Genomic DNA, 9,195 nt, shown 5'->3' on the forward strand with positions numbered 1-9,195 from the left:
TTCGCCTGCAGCTCTCTCGGCACAATTTTCCATTGGAGGAGGTGACCAGAAGGAGGATCGTGCGAAAGTCCAACTACATCAACACATGGCACAGTTTCTTCTTCTTTTTTTTTTTTTTTTTTTTTTTCAAATTAGTCATCCATGATTCTAAAGCTTTGCGAAACTGGAGATTCATATTCGTCAAATTTGACTTTAAAGTCTTTTAACTTGTGATTGGGTCAACATTCTTTAGGGGTTACCTTGAACTGCTTTTGATAATAGCATTTTAATATGCTCCTGTTCTTGAAGGTTTTTGTTGTCAAGGCTCGTTTAGGCAACTTTTTTTTTTTCGTTCTAAAAGGTTCAATGAACTTAATTGGATGCTTTCATTTACAGCCAGAAAAACAACAACAACAAAACTAGCAAATGTCATAGTTATGAAGTCCCAAGTCATGAAAATGTGATCGCAAACATCTGTGTATTATGGTTTCATTGCGTAATTGGGAATGAGCTTAATCTGCAAAGCACTTTGAGTTACATTTTCCGCATGAATGGCCTCTGTAAATGAAGTTTATAGGAGAATGACGTCACTGAAATGGATTAGGGAAAGTAAACTTAACAAGTTTTCAAAAAAAAGTGATGAACCGCCAATATGCGCTTTCGGTGACAAATGGCCCAAAAGTTTTTTTTCAATTAAAATTATTTTAACCAATTACCGCGATGATTAATGCAAAAACATATAGAATCAAAAATAAAAATCTTCCTTGGCAGACCATTTGACAGTTTTACAATACTTTGTCCTTCAGCATTTTTTTTAACTTTCTAACAGAGAAAAACGTTGTCAAAAACTGGGCTTTTTTTTTTTTTTTGCCATTTTTTTGGAGTTGTATGTTTGTACGTTATTATCTTTGTCCTATTTTGTAACATGTTTAGGGGGGGGGGGAAAGAAAAAGTTAGTAATTTTTTTATGTTTTTACTTTTCAATAAGTTGTTGCAATGTTTGCTACCCTCTCAGTGCTTTCGCTACAGTTTGTTTCCAACGCTTCAAAACACTCAATTTGACTTTCATCTTCATTATTTAACTGTAAAGAATGACAAAAAAACGGCTCCCTTGTTGTTGAAGAACACATTCTATCACTTATCTCCGCTTTCATTATGAGCAGCCGAGAATAAATCTCCAGGAAGCGCAACAAAAACGACCCCCTTGCTCACCAACTTCACGGCCGTGATGAGCCCCCAAAGTCGTAAATCCCTCAAATCAGATCCTTGTTCTGACGCAATTAAATTGACCAAACACTTGAAATGTTCTCTCTGATGTGTTCATCACCGCAGCCCATTTGTGGATTGAGCAAAGCGATTGTTGTGTCCAATTATTGCACTTGCATGTCAGCAAAGCAAAGCCCACTGGCAGATTTTGCGGTTTTGAAAATGCCCACCAAAAATATTTTGCTCTCATCCAAATGGGAAGCGTCCAAATTCTGACCACCGGCTTTCATGAAATGGGAATTATAATTCTCGACTCCCAACATGCACACGTGAGCCGTCATTCTCGTTCTCATCATTTGGCTTTTTTTCATTTTCCTTTTAAATTTCAAGCAAAAGCGCAACTCTCACACGACTAAACCCAAAATGTTTCAATTTTAATTTCCACTACGCACGCACAAGCTGACCCGGTTGCCATCCACTCTATATTTTGAAGTTGTAATATCAACATTCACCACTAAGTGGCAAACATGGTTTAGTTGTTCTTACAATTTTTTGGGTGCTTTTGAAGTGACATGCTGGACGAATATCGTACTGCAATAATTTTAAAATTCTGAAAGATTTGATTTTGAATTCTTGCACTGCTGCTTAGCAGTTTTGTGCCTTCCTTGAATGTTCATTTTATGCAAGCGAGCCCTTTGAACTGGAAAAAAATAATCACAGTGTGTGGTTATTTGGTTGTTTGCGTCAAACCCTTTGTCGCTGAATCGAGCATCTTTTATACATGCATTGAGAAATGTAGTATCAAAAAGAAAATACATGAAGAGGAAGTATTTTGCACGGATTCGCGTCTTTTCTCCATATTGAAAATGACATTTTTGTCATACATGTGGTGAGGAGATATTTATGTTTGTTCAAATTGCGAAAATAACTTTCTCTTATTTCCTCCAGTTTGGATTTGACGGACACGTGTTATTCCCAGCTGACATGAGTGATTTTTGACGCACGTTTTCGACGTGCCGCAATTTCAACATCTGGACTGGCGCATGTTGCCAACACGTCTGTCGTTTTGATTCGATTTCTTTCCTGGCTCCACGCACTCGCTCACGTTTAATTGCTTCCCATTCTGCACTGCTAAGTATGTTGCTGTTCCATTACATGAATACAAATGTGGGAAAACTGTCAGTCGGAGTCTCAGCTCGTCTCAACTGCTGTGTCCAGAGACGTGAAAACATTCGAATCGGAAAAGCCAGCCACGTTAACATCATACTTTGTCATTATGGGCTGGAAACTTTTTTTTTTTTTTCTTTTAACTTTTTTTTTTCATGTAGCCATTGAAAACACGGCTATTTTATCTCGCATTGCTCACTTTCCCTGCAACGTGAAACATGAAGCTGCTCAACTTCTAATTTAATAATAAAGAAAAACACACCAGTATTCCCAGTCGTACTTTTTTTTTGAGTTGACAAATTTGCCTCAATAGGAATCTAATTGTCCTGCAGGGAGAGACACGGCCAAGCCAAGTTTTCCCGGTCTGGTTGCAAGTGCCATATAAACAGTTTAGGTCATCAGCATATAGTTTATAGTCTTGTGCAAACCGAGTGTGAATGTTTCTTTTGGTTGTACTCGCTGAGAGATTTCATGTGGAGATGCATATATTAACTGACTCGCATTGAAGGGCCAACTGGCACGAACAGTGAAAACTGGGCACACGCGTATCGAGTTAAAACCTTCCAAACATTTTTTTAAAACGTAAGAGACCCCACGCATGAGGAATGACGAGTGAAAAAAAATCAAATAAGACAGCATGTGTGTTCATTCTGTTCTTCGAGGATGTGTGTGGTGTACATGACATGACCAACACAGCAGCAATGACGCCACAACGACACCGCCACTGGAAATCTCAGTGGCAGTACCGAGAGTGACCTGTGAGAGGCAGCCTGGTGCCACACGGCGTTCAAAGTGCCAGGATATGCCGTGAAGAAGAAAAATACATTTCGAAGATCTGTTTGCTACTCTGGTAAATACATCCTGGTGGCTCTTCTGCTTGTTTGGATTGTGGTGAGATTGAGATGCCGACGATTAGCGCGCGAAACGCACGGCGACGAGATTGAGCTCTATAGAGATGATGCAAATACGACGAAAAACAACGAACAGCACCCGTTTCAGATTGGCCGCGCTGTCGGTGTTGACCACTCATGTAAGGACTCGCAATCATAAATGTTTGTCAGGTTTAACATTTACGATTATTACAAACGTCCGATATTCGGGCTTTTGCTGAGTTTCATCAGAAGTTGTGATTTGCGTGTCCGCCGCTTTAGGGGCAGCCAGAGGGCATTTGTCAGCCGGTTACTTTTCCGTGTGCGGTTGCTAAAAATCCAAAAATGACCTTTAAACCGTAGCTACCTTGTAGATCTGGGATCGGATATCCCTTCAAACCAGAGGAGTCCTTGCTCTGACAAAGAGAAATAATCCCTGAAAGATCAGTTGAGATCTGTGACTCTGAGAAAAGGGCATGCTCGGATCTGACCTTTGACCTCAGTTACCTCAGCCATCAGGCGTTGGATATCCTGATAAATCATTATTATTGCGCTTCACAACAATAAACCGTCTGTAGAAAACAAGGTAGAAAAATACAATAAAAGCGAATTTGTCAAGACAAGACAATCATATTGACGGCTCTGACAAATGCCTGCCCGTTGAGGGTCCATATTGTCTCGTCCTTTTGTATATTGAAGCCTAAAGCAAGCACAAATTTCAAAGTTAATGTTTCACGCAGACTTTTAGGGGAATATCAGATGACTCAAACGTGTGCATCCCCCCCCCCCCCTTGCTCCTGACCTTTCCACACACCGCTCTCTTACACAGGGGCCAGCGACATTGTGTTCGTACGTTGTGTAGCGCTTTAAGTGCAGCAGTCACACCCGTGCTCGATGTGCCTCCCCAAGAAAAGAGTTCAAGCAAAGTTCACTTTTCTTGTCGACTCCGTTCGCTGCAAAACGAGCAAAGCGGAAGCAAGTGTGACTGAGCAGAGGTTAGTCAATTACAAGGCTGCGCTATTGTAACAAACGACTTTCTTTGCCACTGTTTGTGTTGCTGAGACGGCGAGAGCGTCTATCAGGCTGTCAAGTGTGTGGAACATGACACGCAAAAAAAAAAAATCAAGCCTGCGTTGGTTTGGAAAACAGAAACGTAGAACAACGAATGTTCCCTTTTTTTGAACATTTTTTTTAACCCTGGGGCTCAATACTCAGTGGCTAAAATTGAAACGCGCTCGCTATTATGCAGCTGTGATCTCGTTAAATAAAGCTAACGCAGACGCGACGCTGATTTGTTGGCATGTTTTTCGAACGGCCACTCCATCGTAATGCATGGTGTCAGTTTTGTAATCCCAACGCTAAGTCTCTGAAAAACTCAGACAGTCTGCTTGAGATCGATTAAAACGTCTTTGCCGGGAAAGAACATTTGTGGAGTGGTGAAAACTGACTTCATCTCAAAAGTAGGCCTACTAATTTTTCTTTTTTGTGTCAAATGTAGCGAGAACAATCGCGAACGAGAAGACAGATTGCTGTGCTAAATGTTTTCTTTTGCAGTGATGAATCGTATTTAGTTGTATTTTTTTTCCTGAGAATTTATCACAAATAAAAAATAAGAAAAAAGATGAAGTTTCTAATCAGCAAAACTCTTTCTAGGGAAGGCCACCAATCTAAAGTGAGAAATTGAGGTAGGAGGCCCTTAGTCAGGGAGGTGACCAAGAACCTACTGGTCACTCTGTCTGAGCTGCAGCAGCCCTTTGTGGAGTGAGGAGAACCTTCGAGAAGGACAACCTTCTCTGCAGCGCTCCTGCAATCAGGCCTGTCTGGTAAAATGGCCAAATGGAAGCCACTTCTTAGTAAAGGTCACATTTGGCATTTGCCACCTGAAAGACCATGAAAAAAAAAATCTGTGGTCTGATGAGGCAAAGATTGAAAACTTTGCCGTGAATGCCAGGCGTCATGTTTTCATGAAAACAGGCTCCGCTCATCACCTGACCAAAAGCGTCCCCGTGCATGGTGGTGGCAACATCATGATGTGGAGAAGATTTTCAGTGGTCGGAACTGACCAACTAGTCATGATTGAGTAAATGATGAATTGTGCAATCTACAGAGACATGGAAGCCTGCTCCAGAGTGCTCAGGACCTCAGACTGGAGCAAGACAAGACAACGAGCCGAAGCACACTGCCATAGCGATGAAGAAGTGGCTTCAGGACAACTCTGTAAATGTCCTTGGGTGGGAATCCAATCGAACATCTGTGGAGACATTAAAAATGGCTGTGGACGGATGGTCCCCATCCAACCTGATGGAGCCAGGGTCCGAGCTTCAAATTCAAACATGAACGTTAGTACTAAGGCAAATGGTCACCCATTGTATCTCTCCATCAGATCAAATAAATAGAAACACCAAACACTAGAAACCGCATATTGTATGTTAATTTTTCCATGCGCTACTATGATGACTATGAGGATGATTATTGTTATTGTTTGTAATTAATTTATTGTTTGTAATTAATTTATTGAGGTTAGGGTTAGGTTCAGGTTAGCTGTGGTATAGAGCTTGAACGACGATGATTAATAGCAATCATCATCATCTTCATCATCATCTACTACTACTACGAATAATAATAATAAAGATAATAATTAGTTTCTGTTTTAGGTTTCTCGGTACGTCTATTTCTTCTCCAGTCCAGTCCAGCGCCTCCTTGTCATCTTCAGTCGCCGATGCCACTGAATTTTCTTTGCTTATGGCGCCCCCTTGTGTTGACATGCCAGAAGCACCTGACTAACGTGCCCATGAGCACGCTGCAGCTGCTTCTCAACTTTCACGATGGAACACGAGCGCTTCAGATGCTCGCCTTCAAACTGCTGTCTGACGATCGTTAGCCATCGTAGGGACTCTTAAAAAACATATCGAAGAGTGCCGACCACATGTGCTCACACACACTCAAGTTGCTCAGCTTCCTGTCAAATAACTCCATGACGCCTCGAGTCCAAACAGCCGCATTTATTGTTTTTTTTTTTTTGATCCAAGGAGCAAAAAGAAGATGTGACCCCGAGCCAAAGCAGCCGTCACAGATATCATCCCCTGGCTTGGCCTCACACCAAACTCTGGCAGCCATGTTTTCGCAACCACAGATAACAAAGAAATGAAGAGCCAGGAGGGAGCAGGCAAAAAAAAAAAAATATTTGTGTTCAGACTGAAAGTAGGCGAGGAAAATTCTGAGAGACATGTCCTGCAATACCAAAATAAATACGGTTAAAATGTAGTGATGATATTTATTGAAAACAAACATTTACCCAATAATTATGGTTTTAGTTAGGTTTATTGAACGGAAGATGTAGTTCATTTATTTACAATTGTCACCGTTTTAACCTGATCGTTGTCATGTTTTTCCGTGAAACTTCACAATTTAATGTGATCATTTTTGCGCTTTAGCATAAAACTGACCCAATCAGTGATGCTCTTGTCCTCTCATATTTGTTTTAAGGAGGGCTGAAAATGTGCCAAAATATATTTTTCCAATTAAACTGCATCGCTTCGCTTTATCTGCACAGCAATTCATCTGGCTTAGCACTGAGCTCACCCCGAAAAGAAGCAACACCCTTGCGTAAGGGATGATTCACATCACGTCGGCGCCGTGCGTTTCGCACGCTAATCGTCGGCAAACGTTGCCTAAAAGGTTGCGAGATGGACTGCTGGATCCTCCGAGCACTTGCGGCCTTGTTGGGTGGCCCGGGGCAGTTAGCTGAGACATCACCTCCTCCTACATGAACTCATAAATATCAGCGCCTGCTCCGAACGCACTCAGCCAAAGAGCAAGTCATGAGCTCAAATCGGGAAAAGTTCTATCTGACAAGTGTTTCTCGCACATGGCGCTCAGCAGCTCAGCAGTGGTGAGCCAACTAATACCTGAAATTCCAAATACGTACTTGAACTTTGTTTTAGCCTCGACCCAAAGAATTTGGTCAATTAAAACAATAAAAAAAAGTTTAACGCTAAATCTCCACATTTCAATGTTTAAATAGTTCTGAGCACTGATCTTCAAAGATATTTAAATTATTTACAAACAGACCACTCCCCTGGCTCTTTAAATGTGAACTACAACTGAATGATTCTTTCATGTACCACTAGAGGGAGCCCACGTCCCACTCGTGTAATTTAGGCTGCGAGTCGAACTCTCGAGAGGCCCTTTTGTTTGTATGCGGCATTTTCTGCCACATCGGTCCGTGATTGGAGAAAAGTTCACCCGAACGGACGAGCATGATGGTGTCAGGTTACTTGTGCAGGGTCCTCTTTGCGTCTCGCTCACTCGTGTTATCTTTCCAGCCGCTTCTCCCTCGTTGCTCATTTAGTCCCCCCCCCCCACCTCCCTAGTTGCTCATTTCCTCTCATCTGGCCCTCTCATTTCTCTGTTTTATATAATCTAATGTCTTCTGCCTATGCTCTGGTCCTCTTTATTTTTCACGTGAGCGCATATTTACAGCCAATGTGTGCTAAATAACAAAAATGGACCACCTACTGGAAGGAGAAAAAGAACAGAGTGATGTCTGAAAATGACCACATGCTGATTCTTTGGCTGAGTGAGGGTGTGGATTTTTGTTTGTGGACAAATTCAATAAAAACATTTGTGATTGATGCGGCATGAAAAAAAATGTGAGCTACGGATATTCACGCCTGTCAGGCAAAATAAAAGTCAACATTGTATTGCATTAATTGCAAAAGCAGAATGGAGGAATTTGGCATTTCACCTGCGGGTACATTTAGAAACAATTAAAAAAAAAAAAAGGAAAAGAAAAGGAACATAGCAGCTCCCCATTTCATTGATTAACCTCTTTGTGCCTGAAACAAAACCGCCCGAATGCCGCGCGTCACTGCGCAACAAATTCCTGAAAAATTACAACTTGTGTCAACTTGTTGACTGCAAACTAATACCAGTCTGGTTTCTCTTATGCTCGCTTGTCTTTTCATTTTCTGGCAGTAAATGCATGTGAAATCTTTTTTTGGGGGGGGGATAACTGAGGCAGGGGGAGTCAACTCAAGAAAATGTCGATATTTGTTTCTAAAAGCGTGCTTTTTTTATTTGTACGCTTTTTAAAGTTTATTTTTTGTCAAGGCCTGTGAAATGAAGCATATTTTCCACGCAAAAGCTACTTTTTGTGTAATTAATATTGCAGTAATAGTAAGTAAGATTTTGGATTTATTATACAGATCAAATGAATTGTTTATGTGAAATATTATGGAAGGCGGAAAAATGTATAAATAATATTTCCCACTTGAGTGAGATACAGTTTCACAAAATTGCATTATATGTCATTGGAAATTTGTATAATATTATGTGACATTAATGTGCCCTTTTTTTTTCTCGTTCTTTTAGCCGGAATGTCTGGAAATATCTCCAAGGCTGAGCATCTGTGTCCTGTCGGTGGCATGTCAAACAAGACAAAAACACAATGCGAGGTGCGTCAGAAAAGTTCCAGGACCGGAATGACGCAAGTTCAAATTCAGATTACAAATTACTAGCACATGAACAACGATCCCGATACCCTGAGCATCTGACAGTTCCTGGCTGTGAAGAAGAGCGCAGTGCTGGAGCAACCTCCTGACTCACCTGAAGACCAAATGGAATGTATTCCGTTGGACCCCTTAATGTGTCAGTGTGACAATCTTCTGGTAAATAAGCACAATTAAACATCCAAATCAATCATTCAACTAAAAGAGCAATTTGCTTCAAGTTCTGCTGTTGCCTTGCTTGAGCTGAGACCGCCAAGGTTTGTCAGAAAAGTCCCAGGACTGATGGCACAAAATGTAGATTTGAAACCCAGACGATCAACGACTATGCGGCGTTTGCGTACGTGAGAACCGGCGAGTATTGCGCCTGGACAAGTCATGGCTGCGTCACCATGACAACCTGCCTGAGCATCTGACAGTTCCTTGTCGAAAATCTCATCAAGGGCAGCCATTTTAAAGATAGGACA

At 41.4% G+C, this 9,195-nt stretch overlaps 1 long non-coding RNA gene across 2 annotated transcripts; it reads left to right on the top strand.

Moving 5' to 3' along the window:
• The first annotated feature begins 3,140 nt into the window (after nt 1-3,140).
• On the top strand, nt 3,141-6,398 carry LOC148323838 (uncharacterized). Of its 2 annotated transcripts, none has more exons than XR_015846509.1 (3): nt 3,141-3,382; nt 5,329-5,560; nt 6,251-6,398. It is a non-coding gene; the product is annotated as an uncharacterized LOC148323838 (long non-coding RNA). The 2 variants fall into 2 exon arrangements; XR_015846510.1 differs by lacking the exon at nt 6,251-6,398 and adding an exon at nt 5,876-6,222.
• Nucleotides 6,399-9,195: the final 2,797 nt, after the last annotated feature.

This window comes from Idiotropiscis lumnitzeri, chromosome 14, assembly GCF_059441095.1.
Source record: "Idiotropiscis lumnitzeri isolate Australia: NSW breed Sydney's pygmy pipehorse chromosome 14, RoL_Ilum_1.0, whole genome shotgun sequence".
Taxonomy (NCBI): Eukaryota; Metazoa; Chordata; class Actinopteri; order Syngnathiformes; family Syngnathidae; genus Idiotropiscis; species Idiotropiscis lumnitzeri.